The following is a 12703-nucleotide window of genomic DNA, read 5'->3' on the forward strand; positions in this document are numbered from 1 at the left end:
AAATTCTGAGTGTTTGCTCATCTAAACCACGTTTTTCTTCCCTTGTAGTTCATAATCTACCAGTTTTTCTACAGTCTCACTATGCCAATGAGATAATTAAAGCATGAATTGCTATTGTCAGACAAGGAAATAGCTGGAATACACTGGAAAAATACCTCTAAAATCATTTTAATGAAAGTAAAAAAGTTGAGAAAAATACCCTATCCTTTTATCTATGACAGGGATGGCCCTTAAAGATTTTTGTAAGACAAAGAAAAATCTCCTCAGTGATTTCAGCACTTCATCTCTGCTGATCACAGAAAGGGAGGGTATAGCTGAGAGATCGCTCTGCTCCAGCTACCATCCCCTTAAGAGAGCAAACTGGCACCAGCACAGGGTGGTATCCAAGGTTACTTTCCAGTCTGTCTCTTGATTTCCTTGAGGGCAGTGCTGGGGTGACTCCAGATCAGGCCTGTGTTCAGCCTGCCAGGGCAGTCTGGTTTGTACCAGGTAAGAGCAGTTGTATGATCTACTCCTGTCTGCCCTTGTGACCTTGCTGCGTAGACAGCAATGAAAATCCTTCCCACTCATCCCCCTGCTTGCCACAGTTAATCCTATGCATTCACTCCTTTTAACACTGCATGTGGATACATGCAAATGTCATTACTGAGGTGCCTTATTGCCTGTGAGTGCAAAGGGGCCCAAGAGACTTCATACAGGGGCACATAGTGACCACCCAGTGGTGCTATTAAAAAATGAGAGGTAAGATAGAATCAAGGTGGGTGTATTTCCAGCCAGCCAGCTACATTGTCTAAAACTGGTGGTACTTTCATGTTTTGCATGTATTGGTGACAAGGAGTTTCATGAGGCTGCTCTATCATACATTAGTAACATATGCATTCCACGCAAAAGCAGGCTTTCTCTGAGCCCAGACACTGTTCGAACATTTACAGCTATTGACAGTCTGTGGGACAGCCAGCAATCCTTATTTTCAGCCAGATTTCTGGACACATAAAAGAGGACATGTTTGGTGAAACCAGCCCCTAGAGCATCCTCAGTAATCTGTCAGTTCATGGCCTCCTGTCTCCCATTTTAAGGACAGGAGGTCAAGACTCCACTGTGTCTTGGTGTCTTCTCTGGTGTAGTTCTGGAGTGCCCCAGAACTGGTCTGCCTTTGTTCCATACATCTCCTCTCTTGTAAGGAAGGCCAACAGAAAGAAAAAGGTTAATAGGGAATGGGTTGTCTCATGATCCCCAGTGACTGGAGTAGCCCTGCAACCTTGCTAGGGACACTGTAATTTATAGTGAAAGTTAAAGTGGTGCAGAAGATTCAGTCTTCAGGTTTTAATCCTGGGCACTTTCCAGGGTCAACTCTCTGCATTTCCACAGAGATCTTGTTCCCATCATTTTTTTCCTGGCCTTTTCTTGAATTAAGTGACAGCAACTACTCTCAGTGTCTTACACTGAGTAGACTGGGAAGACCATGGCTTCTGCTTCATATCAAAGTTTGTTGCCCATAGAATGAAAGATAAGGGGGCTTGGGTTTTTTTTTGCTTGGTTTTTTTTTTTTTTGGTTTTTTTGTTATGGCTTTTTTTGGATTTGTTGGTTGTTGGGTTTTTTTTTCTGACAGAGAATGTGTGGGTAGGAAAACATCTAATCTGTCAAACTCTTCATGACTAATAAATATTAACTGCTTCAAGTATTCTAATTATCTCAATTTTTAAAAATCTGTGGCCAACTATTTCAATATTTAACCATCTGCCAAAAAGCACTCTTGGAGGTTTATTCCACAACATAAAGGCACTGTTGTTGAAAATGGAAACTTTTAATATAGTGTTTAGATTATTATGACATTGATTTTTTTTGCTGGTGAAGACAGTGTCTTAAATTTTGTCAGGGTCTACATATAAAAACACTCCTAGTCTCCTCTAAACATTCCTCTCACCAGAGAAAGGTTTAAAAACTCCCTATGTTGGGATATTGGACATTTGGTTAACTCATGTTGAAGGCAATGGAGCTAGCCACAGGACATGCCCATTGCCTCTTCTGTGTGATGCAATAACCAAACACAGTAGGATGCAGCAGAACAAGAATAATGATACTCATTTTCAATTCAAGCTTAGCAAAGCAGATCTATGCCAGCTGGGCTTGCAACTCCTGGTCTCACACTTTCACTTTCTTTTGCATTCTTTCCTTCTCTTGATCTGGCAATGTCTGAAAGACATTGGGGGGAAAAAAGGGAGACAGAGAGACTTTGAAATCCCAGGCAGCAAATAGGAACAATCGAGACAGCAGGTGATATTTCAAAGCTTCAGGTCAAGAAGAGTCATCAAGCCCTGAGGCCTCATATCACTTCAGATCCCCAGAAATCTTCTGAATTCCAGAAGCTTCCTGACCTCTTTAAAGGTAATAATGAATAATCAATACTGTATTTGATCCCTTGCATAAAGGCACTACAACAAATGGCACCAGGTCTTTTGAAAGAAAGAATAACATTTTGATCTTACATTGTAATATTGCCATACTTAAGACTACCTCCTGGCTCACAGGCTTAATTATGTAATGACATCCAGCTGGACTACAAAGGGCTCTTGCAGAAAGCCAGGCTCCTCTGGGAATAAAGTGCCTGAAAGGAAATGTTTAGGTTCAGAGATTCTCTGAAACAAAATGATGTTTCTGAGAAGGATCCTATGTTGTATCACTTTTATGGTGTTCTACTTAGGACACGGCAATCAAGTTTATTTTCAGTGCAAGAGAGTCTGATTTTTTGGGGAGACAGTTCCACCAACACAGGAATAAAACACTGTTTTATTCAGATTCTCTGAAGTGTTATAGAAGTGATGAATGTAAACTTAATTCTCTTTTTTCCCACCAATTATATGCAGTTATATTTGCCTCCATTGTTATATTAGAATTGTCTACTGATGGACAAAAGGTGAATTACACCAGCTTGAGCTGACGCCTCACTACTCAGGGAAAGGAACAATGTCTTTTAGCTGTGGCATAAATGGTGTTGTGTTACAAAAGTCTGAGCACACATGGACTTATGAATGTGTATTTGTTATCTAACCAAGGCAAGGAGCCCTGCCTAACTTAGGAAGAAACCCTGGAGAGGTAACTGCCTTCTTTCAAGATGTTGAGGTAGAATTTATTTTCCTTTTTTTATTTTTTGTTTCCTGGTGAAAGTTCTGAAAATGCTCATTTTATGAGTTAGGACACTGGGATGTCTGCCACATTGGGTAGTGTTTAAATCTGAATTACATGTGGGACTTGCATGTCTTCGTTGTTGTCTGGGTTGGGATATGTACATCTTTACTGGTTTATATAACAGTTGTCTCTTGCACATCATGAAGTGCTAAGTATGTACAGCCTTGGGTCTGGAGCTTGAGATTCTAGCATTCCCACCAACAGTGCACCAACAATGTTCTACAAGGCTGTATTGATCCAGACAGGCACTTCATGCCATTCCTGCCAGTAGCAAAGTCCATTGGTGCAGTGCTGACTCTGCTCGTGGGTTGTATTAATGGCTGAAAGCTCTGAATTCAGTGAAGAGGTAGAGCAGAGCAGCTTTGCTTCCCATCATTTTTGGCTGAGGATAAGGACTAAATGATATTTCACAAGCAGCGATTTCACAGGTTCTCCAGATGAAGAGTCCTGCTTTTATCACCTTTAATGAGACTAACAATTCTGAGCTCTGCTTATGAGGTACAGCAATTACTTGCAGGTGACTTCATTCTTCATTCTTCATTCATTGTGCTTGGAACTGCCTGGGTGAGAATTAGGCTGTATTGTTACAACTCTTGTAGATATTTCTAAATTGTAATAAAGACAGAACAGTTTTCTAAGATCAGAAACCTAGTTTTTCTAAGTCTTAGGGACAGAAGAGCTGACACCAAGTCTGGTAGCTCTTGTTAAGTCACATTTCAAGCATGCTCTGCTCTCCCAGTCCTATGTCTCCCTTGAGTGAAGTTTGCATCCACATCACTACTAGAAACAAATATTTGTGGAGGCAGGTATTGCATGGGAAGAAAGTACAGCACAGGAACAAGTCCTAATGTTGGACCAAAGATCTTTGTAGTTGGTGGGAACATGTACAATGACTTCACTGAGCTGCTATTCTGGCACTGTTAACTTGAATCAAATTGTGCTTTTCAGCTTCTGCCCAAAGACAAAGGCCCCATAGCTGTTACCACTCTCCACTGACTGTCCTGTATTCTTAGCACGCTCTTTTCAGTCTCTTGAGTCCAGTTTTGTTCTTTCCCTCTAAACAATCTAGTCTTGCTCTGTGATTATCCTAGTTCAATGGGACCTTCCAGAGGGGCTATCTTCCTAAAAGATAGGTATGCAAAAATAAAATGTCATAATCATAGAAACAGAATAACAACAGAAGAACAAAATGTAAAATATGTCTAATAGCTAGCCTGTATAATTTATAATTCAGTGTTAATTTTCTCCTGTTTCTGAATATGCTAGTTTTTTTCTTGCCTTCCAGTAAATTCTGCTATTCACTGTCAGGTTTTATGTTTATGTATATGTGTATTTGTGTGGGGGTGATACATATACATGGATAGGGGGAATATATAGAGAAAGAGATGCCACAATTTGCTTCTAGGTAAATTTATTGTGCTGCTGATAGCTGAAGTAAGAAATGGAGGGAAATTAATATATAAAGAAATTGAGTTATTAATGGTTCTATGAGGCCAAAATAAAGGAGCTTTCTGTTTCAAAGAAAATTTCATGACTGTGCATTTAATGAACTCTTGAAAGTCAAGACACCAGTGTGGTGGAATGTGTTGACAAGGAATGTAACCCTCTTTCAACTGCTGATAGATTTTCTGTAGATGGTATCAGTAGGCAGAGCAGAAACGAGATGCAATGTATTCCTTCCCTGTAAGAAAGTTGCAGCTTTTGACTTCTGTGACTGAAATTTTTCACTCTCTTTATTGCTGCTTTGCTTGTCTGGTTATGCTACCAACTTCATGGGAGCTTTTTACTTAGAGTTGATTTACCCCCTCTCTACATTTTCCGTCCATCCCCCAAGACCCCAGTATTTCCTTTCATGCTTTGGCTGAAAGTGTAACTTTCTGACTGTCAAGCATAGCCAAAACAAAACTTCATCTAAATGTTAAACAAAAATCCAAGATGGCTCAGTCATGCCCTCTAAGTCCAGATTCGAGGCTCTGATCTGGATGGTTCTACCTGTCTTGAAGGAATCTTTCCCAAGAAATAGCCTTTCCCTTCTCTGTGATCAACAGTGAAAAAACATACCAGGCTTTTCTCTCACACTGCCTTGTCATCTCTCTGAAATCCTGTTTAGATTAAAAGGAAAATTGCAAACAATGTGCTGAAGACAAGCTTTTCAGTAAATAAAAAATGTATTTTTATAAGAATAGGGATAAAAGAGTTAAAAAAAGTAAAACATCGACCATTCCAAGCCTTTACATTTTGAAAACATTGATTATATTAGTTTTTCACAGTTTTACCAGCACTACTTTTAAGCTTGCTTCCCACGCTGTTGTGCAAGTTACTTGCAGACTACTCAGGGACACAAATCCTCACCAAGCCTGACTCCTAGTGCCTCTGACAAATGCTCATGCTGTGAAAGAAGAGGCATTCAGCTGCCCAGGATTGAGCAGGCTGTCAGACATCCTCAGAGAAGTTTCCATGAAAAGAAACTCCAAAACTTTGTTTAAAGTGAGGGCTGTTAATCAAGGCCTTGATGCTCTCATTAGACAGGGGAGGAACCATTTAAAGTCGGGAAGCTGCAGTATATGAAAGTCATGAAATCGAACTGAACGCATCTTTTGCCAGCTGGTTTCACACCCCCAGTTGGCAATACACAAAGGTTTAGAGGGGGAATTAAATCCATTTTTCAACAGATATAGCTATTTTTGTGATTATCATATAGATTCCATGAGCTGCACTTTGGTCCTATCAAGACAGGAAGGCAGCTGCATGAGAGGTGGAAAGAGAGAAAATGATAAAGATGAAATCAGCACCAACAGCTACCATGGGCAGGGAAAGCAGTGTTGGATCCCAGCCACAATAACTTTGCAACCTGGTTTGAATGGGCCTGATGGGATGCTATAATGGAACCTACGCTGAACAAGGTATGTGGAAAGCTGTCTGACATGGGGCTCTATTTCAAAGGAAAAATACAGATTCCTTCCAGGCTCTAATTGTTTTTAGTTTTGCTTGGTTTGCTCTTGGGGCTAACATTGCCTTCAATAAAATGAGATTAAAAAAGTAGAGTGAAATAATACTCTAAACCAGATTCAAGTGAGAAGAACTTGAAGGAGAGATTTCCTCAGCATCAGTCTTTAAATCAGCTGAAAGGCCAGAAATAAATGGTGACTGAAGTCACTCATCAGTCTATGAGGTACAGTTCTGTTCTAATTTGTTGTTTTCTGATTTCTTGGTTTCTTTTGTTTTTTCCCCCAAAAATCACTGGTCACCTCAGTCCATGAAGCATTATTAGGATGGAGGTGATTATGGTCAGGAGACTGCTGCCACATTCTGAAATGATGACTCAGCTCCCACCTTTATCAGCTCTGGGTGCAATCTTACCCTCCAAGCACAACAAAGTCTCCAACTGACAACAAATTTGTCTATCAAAGGTCAGGACCAAGTCCTCAGCTGTGAACTGCAGGAGTATAAATATTTTCTGGCAATTGGACTTTTGTTGTCTGGTATGTGTTCCTAGACAAAAATTTTGATGCCTGCTGTTTCTGACAGCAATTTCTCCAACCCCTTTTGGTTTACCAGAAATGCAATGGGCATATATATCTCTTGTAGTCCCAATTTAAGTCCTGTTGTGATTATTTAAGAAGTGCCTGGGAGCCTTGTAGGGACACAGCCATGGGATGAGCTAAAGATTAGTTTCTATTTATTGCAAAGGGTCCTTAGAAAGTGTCATACCAAAGCACCCCTGTCAGGAAAGCAGAGAACAGCCAACTGCAGCACTCCAGCTGCCTCCCCATTGGTCTGATCTGAGTGCTCAAAATGGCTCTGGCTGCACAAACAGGTGGAAGACCTGTGTTTTTTCATGTTAGAACAGAGAAAAGAGGTTAAGAAGGAAAGAATAAAAAATATTACCTATTGAAGCTCTCTTAAAAAGTGTACTGATTTAGTTAAAAAAAGTGAAGAATACCCATAAAGTCCAGGAATTGGTTTAGTGGTTACTAAATATTAGGGAGAAAAAAATGCTTTTCTGTCTCATAAATGGCATATCAGACCTTGAAACTCACTAGGCTCCCTTGTACTTCCCAAATTTTTAGAAGATCCAATGTGTATTTGTTCTATTGAGAAATAGAAATAAAAATAGCAGGTCATGGTTTTAGAGGTGGGTTTTAGAGACTTCTTTTTAATTCCAGCTAGACTCTAGAAAAGTCCTTGTTAGGCCAGTCAGACTCTAGAAGACTCCATTGATTTATCCAGCAAAAGGGAAGACAAATATCCACAGTCTCTTGTTGTTGGCTTGCCAGTTATTGAACACTATAAAAAAAGTGCAGATCAGTAGCACACAACCTCTTCAGAGCCCATGTGTCATTCTGACAACTTTCCAGGACCAAGGGGGGCAGGCCTAATCTGCATACACATTAACATAAATTTACATAGGAATTGAATCAGAGATGAATGTGCACAGTTGTTATTATTGTGTATTTACAATAAACTTCACTGTAAGTGTTGACAGCACTTCACAAAACAGAGAGGAAGACAAAACATTCTTTGAGAGTCAAAGAGTAAATGAAGCACCATTTTCCTGATAATGGTTCTTCATGGCTTCCCAAAAATTTGATATGGCCACAGGCATTGAGGAATGCAGCTTTGAGGCTCTCAGATGGCAACTGCACTTGCATAAATGGCAAAATAATCTGATTTTCCACAGATAGGAACTTGCTGTGGTTTGTGGTTGGAGAGACTGATTTTTTTCAGGGACAGAGATAAGGATTATGGAATTTCTGCATCCTCCTCCAACATTGTATTTCAACACCTACTTTTTTACTGGTCTACATGAGTTTCACCTCCCTCTGCACTGTGAGAGGAAAGGTTTCACTTATCTCATGTTTTTGTCTACTTGCTGTTTATACACTGGAACTGGCATTTGTGAGTCAGATGTGTGTTCTGAGCCTGTACTAGAAGAGGGGTTGCAACTGCAGATTCAAAGGCAAGATGGGGAAAATTTTTTATGTCCCAACATGGAAGAGTCAGTAGGATTCCAACTCTTTCATTCTACAAGAAAAAGCCCCCTCTGAAAAGACTTTTAAAGAGATGAATTTTTGATGTGAAGCAGAAGGAAAACATTCTAAGGTTGATTCCCCCCCCCCCCCCCCGCAAAAATTAATCTGCAATGGCCAGTGACATTTAAGTAGTGGCCTGTAGCGTCCCTGGCCATAGAGGATCCTGGGAAAAACTCCAAACTGCCAACACAATTGCTGGATAAGCCAGCCTAACAGACCCAGAGGGCACTGCCAGAAGAAATATCCCCTTTTACTTTCAGCCATGGTGATGCTGTGCATTCATTACCAAGGAGGTGGAAGAACAGCATGATGTGCTTGAATAAATTGTTCAGTGTACTTGTTTTATATCATGGAGTTAGCTTTTAGTTAAGGTTATTACACTCAATGCCTTTTCTCTTTGGAAAGTGGAGAATAACAAGGAAAAGGATGTCCATGTCTGGCACAGGTCTCTCTATACTATGTGTTTGGGAGTAAAGTTGTTCAGGACAGGGAGAGAAATTAATTAAACCTAAAAGCATACACCTGTCAGTGCAGGTAAATCTGATTTAGACCCAGGGCTGAATGTAGCAGCTCAGGAAACATTTGTTTTAGAACTAAGTGGATCCCAGAAATCGTTTGAGGGTCAAAAGTGACAGAGGTATAAAACAGAGTTAGCCCTTGCAACCCTTATGGGAAATGTGCCACTATGGGTACCTGGTGTTGTTCAGAACATCTTTTGGCATGACCTCCATTAGGGCCTTGGGACTGAGAAAAAGTGTCTGTGAGTTGGGGCTCACGATCCCAAGAATTTGCCATGGAAGATAAAAGAGTTCACCCTGCATCAGCCACTGCTCATATGTGAGCCCTTAGCCTGCGTTGAGTCTGAAGTACTGCAATTTATCCTAAACTTTTTTGACTCCAAGTTGTCTCTGTGAGCCTAGGTCTGAAGACAGGGACAATGGCCTTCTTAAATATTCCTCCAGAAGGTGGAACTTTAGGCTGTAACTGGACCTAGAGAGACAGGGCACTGATATGGTAGCACATATGGTAGCACATTCTCGGTTTAGAAAAACTTTGTCAAGTTTTTCTGGGCTGTTAGATTTGTTTAACTGGCATATGTCTCTTTGGCAGTTTTTTCTGAGCTGATTCAAAAGCTCATCTTTTATACTGTATGATTCACTTTTCTATTGGTACCCTAAAAAAGGAGAATGAAAACCATCCTCTTTCAAATCTTGCGACAAATGTTTGCCATCCTAAAACATGTTCATGCCTGAACAAGAAATCATAAATAATATTATCCCCATGAATCAGTGTCCCAACTCAGAAATTTTGCTTACAAATCTTCTCATAAATTATTCAGCCAGTTCCAATTTTGGTGACTTGCTGAAGAGAATCTAGCTCATAAATCGATATATCCTAAATTGGGTCAGTGACAGGGTAGATTATAAAAGGACTTTTACTGCAGATCCCCAGGTCCTATACTCTGCTACAATAAATACTTAATTTTTTTATGGAGTGTGAAAGAAATCCAAGAGACTGGAAAAGCTTTGGTTTGAAATACAGTATAGAGTAGTGATAGAATTTCCTGGGAGAAACAGGTTCAATTCTCTGGTCCAAGTCAGACAGAAGAGGGAGTTGAAACTAATCTTCAGCCTCCCCAGGGACCGATCCAACTGCAAATAGACAGGAAAGTGGTAAGATCTCCTCCAGGTGCTTTCTGTGAGGCACCCACCTAGGAGACAATTTCTGGGAACATGAATATGTGGGGCAGAGGAATGCTTAGTTTGAAAGAGCAGATACAAGCATCAAGCTCCTTAGAGCCAGAGTATCACATGTCTCCAGCAACTGAAACATAAGGTAATTCCATCCCATAATGTTAAGCATCTGTAAGCTTAGTTGACCAAATGGGAGGGGTCTGGAAGACCTAAATTTTAATTCAAATGCCTGACATGGCAGCCTGTTATTACGTTAGCCTATTTGGGAAAGGCACAGTATCATGTGCCTTTATGCTTACTATCATCTTTTCAGCTCTTTCCCCAGATTGCTATTTTGAGCCAACCTCAGTACCCACAGAGGGCTCCATGACCCATCCACCGACTGCTGAGTTTGCTATGAGACTAACTGCAACTCTGAGCCTGGTTTTCCCTCCCATCTGGCAGCAAAAATGAACTGCTGCTGACTGAATGACCACTGATTCTCTTGGAAGCAGAGCAGTACAAACAGCAACAGCCAACTCTGTCACCATTTGTGAGGATTTGTAGCTCAGGCCCTGAGACATCTGGCTGAGATATTTACGCAGTCCCGTATTGCACTCACTGAGGCTCTGCGTTCACATCTGGAGTCTAGACTGAGTGACTCTATGGGCTGGCCTTCAAGCCTCCTACAGCTCATGTCCCCCTTGTTCTCCAGCTTGGTCTTTTTAGTGCTTTATTCATTTATTTATTTGCTGTAGGTGCTTCTATCTCACCTCCTTAGACATTCCTGTCACAGCCACATGAGAGCTTTAGAGGGGAATGGCAGTGACTGAGAGAGAGCAGGTAAGAGCAGGCAGGATGGGCAGGGGACAAAGGCTGTGTTGTGGCAAAGCACCACTTCTCATGGGTGCAGTGGTGGGGCATGCCTGGATCTTGTTTATGCTGTTTCTTCTGAGTTCAACAGCTGTGTTGTAGGAAATGACAGTGCTCAGCTAAAAGTTTGCATCCAGCACACGTGGCAGGGAGCAGGGGGTTCTGTAAGCTTTCAGAGGTGGCCAAGTGGTTGAGCCAGGCCCATTACCCTGGCTTAGATCATCAGGAAACTGCAGGTACCACCTGGACCATCAGAGCTGCTCTACCTCAAGCTGGTTGAAGTTGGTCCCCATTCATTTTCTCAAGCCTGAAAAGGACATGATGGTTAGTATTCCGTAGGCTAAATGTAATGATCTGAGACATTGGCACAGGCATAATAGATGCATCACAGGTCCCTTGGGAGAGACTTAGAATTGAAAAGAGACATCTAGGTTTAGAAAATTAATCCCTTCAGTTAGTCATATGTTCTGTCTCTGTGCTCAGTTTTGTATCATTTTGAACATTGGATGCTAATAACTGTACCCTGTGCTGGTATTGTACTTTGAAACCAGGTGAATTCCTGGCTGATCAGACTGACACTGTCCCTGGCAGAATTAGCAGTTGCTGTTGCTGCCTGCCCAAATCCTCTGAAACGTTACTGCCCTTACTCCCAGCCTCAACCTAATTTCTTTCCCTTGGGCCTTTATTCTGTTAGTTCCACTTGCTCGTCTCTCTGTCCCATATTCTCCTTTAACAGTTTTTCTTTGTTTTAGATTTCCTGGTTGCCTAAGAGCCCTATCTGCCACTACTGAAGAAATACTGCTAGGGTGTCAAGGGCTAAGTAATGCTGACAACAGTGGGGTTATGACCTGGAAATGCAGTGGAGAAAAGGAATTGTCTAATAGTGGAAATATTTGTACTACTTGAAAAGATGGGTACTATGGATGTACCTGTTTGTGTATCTTACATAGATAAGCCAGAATCTGCATTAAGAGGAGGTCACAAACTGTAGAATTACAGGCACTGAAATGCAGTTCAATTGATTCTTTAAAAGAGACTGAAAAGGGATTTCAGATATTCTCTGTCCGCTCAAAGCAGCCAGCAACAGCATGATGGCAGTTCTAAGTAAAGGACCTTAATCAGAGTGTATAAAAAGACTGGAATGATGTTTGAACAACATGTCCAGCTCCCAAGCATTGTCTCTTTCCCACTATCAATGACACCCATTGTGCAATAACAACATTTGCACAGAGATATGTCCCCTTTTGCGCATGGGGAATATATTGAAGCAGCCATAGGGCTGCACCAGCCTCAGCTAGAAAAGTCCCCAAGGGCCTGCCTGCCAGCTGCTGACTGATGTCGAGCTGCTGCTCCTGATAATAGGGTACATGTGCTGGCGTGGAGCTGAACTAGGCAATCTGGGCCACAGTCAGATGTGCTCAACAAGGATCAAGTTCAAACCTGTTTAAGAAGTTAGTTCCCGTCAGAGGTGATTTAAGCTAAGTAGCTTTGCTGTGTATTGGAAAGGACAAGGAATGCTCACATAGTCAGCTACTTCATCTTGGCTGTCACTGTGGTGATTTCAACACAGCCAGGGGAGTCAGAAAGACAGCAAACAGCTGAGATCTGTGACATCCTAAATCACACAGACACAAGGTGCTAAAGGTGTATTTCCATCAGATGTTTGCCTGTTTGTATGTAGCAGAATTATGCTACTTACTTTACTTTCTGAGCAGTAGAAATCAAGAGGTGTGAATCACTGTTCCACACTGAGAATGGTTATTGTTAGTGGAATGTTGCTGATCCATTCAGGAGCAGGCAAAATGTCAGTGTAGGTGAGACTAGAAAAAGCAGATTTTTTGCCGTAGAGATTAATGTACCACCACTGGAGAGCACACATAAATTCCCCCACTCTGCTAAATGCTCTCACCGGAGAGGAGATTAAAAAATGATCACTG

General features: G+C 41.3%; 1 long non-coding RNA gene across 1 annotated transcript in view; it reads left to right on the forward strand.

Annotated features, from left to right (window-relative positions):
* LOC143694360 (uncharacterized) overlaps positions 1-12703 on the forward strand; it is a 77574-nt gene that overhangs the window by 12670 nt on the left and 52201 nt on the right. The window contains exon 2 of the long non-coding RNA XR_013182797.1: positions 5889-6090. This is a non-coding gene — a long non-coding RNA (uncharacterized LOC143694360). The remainder of the gene's footprint in view (positions 1-5888; positions 6091-12703) is intronic.

The sequence above is a fragment of the Agelaius phoeniceus genome, chromosome 1, assembly GCF_051311805.1.
Source record: "Agelaius phoeniceus isolate bAgePho1 chromosome 1, bAgePho1.hap1, whole genome shotgun sequence".
NCBI lineage: Eukaryota > Metazoa > Chordata > Aves > Passeriformes > Icteridae > Agelaius > Agelaius phoeniceus.